Source organism: Canis lupus, chromosome 18 (genome assembly GCF_003254725.2).
Source record: "Canis lupus dingo isolate Sandy chromosome 18, ASM325472v2, whole genome shotgun sequence".
Taxonomy (NCBI): Eukaryota; Metazoa; Chordata; class Mammalia; order Carnivora; family Canidae; genus Canis; species Canis lupus.
This window is the reverse complement of record NC_064260.1, coordinates 5579761-5586502: the sequence shown is the minus strand read 5'-3', so window position 1 is coordinate 5586502 and position 6742 is coordinate 5579761.

Sequence of the window (6742 nt, the reverse complement as noted above, 5' to 3'; positions counted from 1 at the left end):
TTTAAGACACATTTTAAAAACTTAGATCCCCTTAACTACACTTGTCATGGTAAGCATATCATAATGGGTAACTGTCAAATTACTATGTGTACACCTGAAACTAATATATTGGATGTCAACTGTACTTCAATTAGAAAAAAAGACAATCTGAATCTTTGGTATACATTTTCACAGAGCTCTACACATGTTCATCGCAACAAAGGAAAACAACATTTCGTAATTTTTATATTCCTATGAGATTACTGTGTATCTAAAAATCTGCTCACTTGAACTTGTATTTCTTTTATGAAACAGGAAGACAACAAAGGCAATAAAAACTTGCCCTCTGTATTAGTTTGCTAGGGCTGCCATAACCAAGTACCACAAACTGGATGCCTTAAACAGAGATTTATTTTCTCACAGTTCTGGAGGCTAGAAGTCCGAAATCAAGATGTCAGCAAGGCTGGTTTCTTCTGATCTCTCTCCCTAACTTATAGATGTCAGTCTTCTTTCTGTATCTTCCCATCATTTTCTCCTGTATCCGCCGGCATCCACATTTCCTTTCCTTATAAGAACACCAGGCATATTGGAATAGGGCCTACCCTAATGACCTTTTAATGTAATTAATTCTTTAAAGACCTTATCTCCAAATACAATCACATTCTGAGGTATTGGGGGTTAGGACTTCAACACGTGAATTTGGGGCCAGGGGGACAACACCATCCAGCCCATAACATTCTCCATGCCTCCATGTAAAGGAAGCGTGATTAGATATTATTATGTTCCATTGTTTAATAAAGGGGTAAGAACTCCTTGCTTTCTATTAAAAAGTCAGTTGGAGAGATTGGGAGGAGGATGGTGGAGGAGTAGGGGGCCCTAGTTTCATCTTGTCCCTTGAATTTAGCTAGATAGCTATCAAATCATTCTGAACACCTGTGAACTCAACCTGTGATCATGGAAAAGAATTGCTGCAATTCTACAAATAGAAAAGTGACCACTTTTTGCAGAGAAGTGAATCTGAGGTGATGTATTGGAAGATAAACCATGGGGAGGAAGCCTCCATAAGCCAGCTACTGGAAAGTGATACAGCACCGAAGCGCAACACTAGAACTTTTACAAGTCTGCTCCAGTGAGAGACATCCCTGCCTGAAAGGTGCTCAGGTGGAGAAGTGGAGCAGGATCCTAAGTGGAACAGTGTGGTCTCAGGATCTCTGGGGTCACAAAAAGAACAGGGGCACCTGAGTGCAGCAGATGGCCCAAGCACTGGAGCAGGAAAGCCGGCTGCCATCAGCGAGCCCAGAAGGGGGCTTTCAGCTTGGGGTTGCCATAAACCACGCACAGAGGTTCGATTCAGGTGACCACTCTCCTAGCAGGGGCTCGGTAAGTGCAGCCCCTGTGTGAGCCTCTCTTCCTCCCCCTGGGAGCATCAGTGCAGGAATCTGCACGGTTTGGAGACTCACACTGCAGGGTGCACTGCAAGAGTCTGCAGAGTTTGAGACTCAAAAGGGGGGTGAGGTGCCTGAGAAAAAAACACTTGGTCACAGGCCAGGTGAACAGAGTGCGAAGGGAAAGCAGGGAGAAGTGATTGGCTGCTTTTCCCTGAGGCTGCACGGAAGAGTGGGGGCCAAGATCTTTCAGTTCTGGCTCTATAGATTGGGGCACTAATTCTTTATTTTCATCCTCTAAAGTGGCACAGAAAGTCTTCAGGGAACAGAATTGACATAGGGCAACCCCCGAGCTGCTTACACTAAGCTTGGCCCCTGGCAAGGGGTGGTGCAACTACCTCCAGGCAAAAAAGCCTGAGAATCAGTGCAACAGGCCCACCCCCAGAAGACCAGCAGGAACATCCAGCTAATAGAAAGTTTACCAAACACACAGAACTGAAAAACTCCAGTGTCAGGTGGAAAATAGTATATGGAATTTGAGGGTTTTTTTCTTATGATTCTTTAGTCTTTCAGTTTAAAATTTTTTTCCTTTTCAACTAGTTTTTTTATTTTATCAACTTTATTTTTAATTTTCATTTTTACATTTATATTTACATATATATGTTCATTTTTAGCTTCCTTTCTCTGTATTCAATTTTATTTTTGTATATATGTATAGATATGTATATATTTGACTTTTTTTAAAAAGATTTTATTCATTTATTCATGAAAGACACACACAGAGAGGCAGAGACACAGGCAGAGGGAAAAGCAGGATCCCTGTGGAACTCTATCCCAGCACGCCGGGATCATGACCTGAGCCAAAGGCAGATACTCAACCACTGAGCCACCCAGGCACCCCACTAGGTTTTGCTCACTTTACAATTTTGGGATCTAGTGTCTTTTAACAAACAGACTAAAATATACCAAGGACCTAGTGTATCACCCTGACCACCTGTTTGATTATATTTTCTTTTTTTTAATTTTTATTTTTTGGTTTCTGATTTCTTCTAATTTGTCTAGTGTATATTCACTGGGGTGGTGGTTTATATTTTTGTATTTTCTTCTCTCATTCATCTATTCTTCTCTGCACAAAATGACAAGACACAAAAATTCATCCCAGAAAAAAAGAATAAGAGGCAGTACTAACTGCCAGAGACTTAATAAATATGTATATTAGTAAAATGTTGGAGCTAGAATTCAGAATAATGATTACAAAGATAGTAGCTGGGCTTGGAAAAAAAAAAAAAACAGAAGACACTAGAAAATCCCTTTCTAGAGTAATAAAATAACTAAAAAAAATCTAATCAGGTCAAAGTAAAAAAGGGTATTGCTGCAATGTAAACCACAACAGAGGACTAACTGCTAGGATAAATGAGGAAGAAAAGAGAATCAGTGACATAGAAGATAAAATAATGGAGAATAAAGAAACTGAGGGAAAGAGAGATGAGGGGAGGATTTAAGAGATCAGCGATATCATAAAGTGAAAAAATATTAGACTAATTGGGGTCCCAGAGGAAGAAGAAAGATGAGGGGAGTGTAGGCAGAAGGTATATTTGAGCAAATTATAGCAATGAACTTCCCTAATCTGGGGAAGGAATAGGCATTCATGTCCAGGAGGCATAGAGAGACCCCCCTCAAGATCAATAAAAATAGATCAACATTTTGACAGTGAGGCTTGCAAATTCCAGAGACAAAGAAAACAGCTTGAGACAAGAGGTCCTTAACCTAAAGAGGTAGAAACATAAGGTTGGCAGCAGACCCAGCCACAGAGACCTGGCAGGCCAGAAAGCACTGGTATGATATAGTCAGGGTACTAAATGAGAAAAATATGCAGCCAAGAATTCTTTATCCAGGAGGGCTGTCATTCAGAATAGAAGGAGAGATAAAGAGCTTCCAGGACAAACAGAAAATAAAAGAATTTGTGATCACTAAACCACCCCTGCAAGAAATATTAAAGGGGATCCTTTAAGCAAAGAAAAAAACTCCAAGGAAACATAGACCAGAAAGGAACAGAGATAATCTACAGAAACAGTGACTTTGCAGGTAATACAATGGCACTAAATTCATATCTTTCAATAGTTACTCTGAATGTAAATGGACTAAATGCTCCAATCAAAAGACACAGGGTATCAGATTAGATAAAAAAGCAAGACCCATCCAACAGACTCATTTAAGAACCAAAGACACCTCCAGATTGAAAGTGGGGGGTGGTGGAGAACCATTTATTATGCTAATGGACATCAAAAGCTGAGGTAGCAATCTTTATATCAGACAAATTAGATTTTAAATCAAAGACTGTAATAAAAGATGAAGAGGGACAATATCTCATATTTAAAGGGTCTACCCAACAAGAAGATCTAACAATTATAAATATTTATGCTCCTGACTTGGGAGCAGTCAATTATATAAATCAATTAATAACAAAATTAAAGAAACGCATACTAGTCACAAAGCAGATCTCAACTGATATTGAAAGACTGGGATTATTCCATGCATATTTTCAAACCACAATGCTTTGAAACTTGAACTCAGTTACCAGAGGAAATTTGGAAGGAACTCAAATACTTGGAGGTTAAAGATCATCCTACTAAAGAATGAATGGGTCAAACAGGAAATTAAAGAGGAATTTTAAAAAATTAATGGAAGCAAATGAATATACAACTATTCAAAACCTTTAGGATGTAGCAAAGATGGTCGTAAGAGGGGCATACATAGCAGTATAAGCCTTTCTCAAAAAAAATTAGAAAAGTCTCAAATACACAAGCTAACCTTATATCTAAAGGAGCTGGAGAAAGAACAGCAAATAAAGCCTAAACCCAGCAGGAGAAGACAAATAATAAAGATTAGAGCAGAAACCAAAAGAACAGTAGAACAGATCAATGAAACTAGAAGCTGGTTCTTTGAAAGAATTAATAATATTGATAAACCCCTAGCCAGACTTAACAAAAAGAAAAAAGACTCAAATTAATAAAATCATGACTGAAAGAGGAGAGAACACAACCAACACCAAAGAAATACAAACAATTTTAAGAATGGTTATGAGCAACTACACGCCAACAAATTAAGCAATCTGGAAGAAATGGATACGTTCCTAAAAACATAAACTACCAAAACTTAAACAGGAAGAAATACGAAACCTGAACCAATCCATTACCAGGAGGGAAATTAAAGTAGTCATCAAAAATCTCCCAACAAACGAGAGTCCAGGGCCAGATGGCTTCCCAGGGGAATTCTATCAAACATGGAAAGAATTAATACCTATTCTTTTGAAGATGTTTCAAAAAATAGAAATGGAAGGAAAAACTTCCACACTTGTTCTACAAGGCCAGGATTACCTTGATCCCAAAACCAGACAACGACCCCACAAAAAGGAGAATTATAGACCAATATCCCTCATGAACATGGATGTCAAATTTCTCACCAAGATATTAGTCAAAAGGATTCAACGATACATTGAAAAGATTACTCATCATGACCAAGTGGGATTTATTCCTGAGGTACAAGGGTGGTTCAACATTCACGAATCAATCAACATAATAGATCACATTAATAAAAGAAAAGACAAGAACCATACGATCCTCTCAAGAGATGCAGAAAAAGCACTTGACAAAATATGGAATCCTTTCTCTTTTTTTAAAAGATTTTATTTATTTATTCATGAGAGACACACAAAGAGAGGGATAGACATAGGCAGAGGGAGAAGCAGGCTCCCTGCAGGGAGCTTAATGCGAGACTTGATCCCAGGACCCCAGGATCATGCCCTGAGGCAAAGATGGTCAACTGCTGAGTCCCAGGATGTCCCAGGCATCCCAGGATGGCATCCTTTCTTAATTAAAATTCTTCAAAGTGTAGGAATACAGAAACATACCTTAATATTATAAAAGCCATGTACAAAAAGCCCACGGAAAATATCATTCTCAATGGGAAAACCTGAGAGCTTTTCCCTTAAAGTCAGGAATATGATAGTGATGCCCACTCTTATGTTGTTCAACGTAGTACTAGAAGTCCTAGCCTCAGCAACCAGACAACAAAAATAGATAAAAGGCATTCAAATTGGCAAAGAAGAAGTCAAACTCTCACTCTTCATAGATGACTTGATATTTTATGTGGAAAACCCATAAGACTCCACCCCAAAATTGATCGAATTCACACAGGAATTCAGCAATGTGGCAGGATATAAAATCAATGCACAGAAATCACTTGCACTTCTATACATTAACAATGAGACTGAAGAAAGAGAAATTAAGAAATCAATCCCATTTACAATTGCACCAAACCCCACAAGATATCTAGGAATAACCTAACCAAAGAGGTAAATGATCTGTACTCTAAAAAATACAGAACACTCATGAAAGAAATTGAGGAAGACACAGAGAGATGGAAAAATATTCCATGCTCATGGGTTGGAAGAATAAATATTGTTAAAATATTTATGCTACCCAGAGCAATCTACATATTCAATGCAATTCCTAACAAAATACCATCGACATTTTTCGCAGAGCTGGAACAAATCACCCTAAAATTTGTAGGAAACCCGAAAAGACCCTGTATAGCAAGAGGAATGTTGAAAAAGAAAACCAAAGCTGGTGGCATCACAGTGTCAGACTTCATGCTATCTTGCAAAGCTGTCATGATCAAGACTATGGTACTGGCACAAGAACAGACACAGAGATCAATGGAACAGAATAGAGAATCCAGAAATGGACCCTCAATTCTATGGTCAACTAATCTTTGACAAAGCAGGCAAGAATATCCACTGGAAAAAAGACAACTTCTTCAACAAAAGGTGTTGGGAAAATAGGACAGCCACATGCACAAGAATGAAACTGGACCATTTTCTTACACCACACACAAAAATAAACTCAAAATGGATGAAAGACCTAAATGTGAGACAGGAATCCATCAAAATTCTAGAGAAGAACACAGACAGCAACCTCTTCGACCTCAGCCACAGCAACTTCCTGCTACACATGTCTCCAGAGGCAAGGGAAACCACAGCAAAAATGAACTATTGTGACTGCATTAAGATAAAAAGCTTCTGCACAGCAAAGGAAACAGCCCACAAAACTAAAAGGCAACCTATGGAATGGGAGAAGATATCTGCAAATGACATATCAGATAAAGGGCTAGTATCCAAGATCTATAAAGAACTTACCAAACTCAACACTCAAAACCCAAATAATCCAGTCAGGAAATGGACAGGAGACATGAATAGACATTTCTCCAAAGAAAACATACAAATGGCCAACAGACACATGAGAAAATGCTCCACATCACTTGGCATCAGGGAAATAAGATGAAAACCACGAGATACCACCTCACATGAGTGGTTAGTA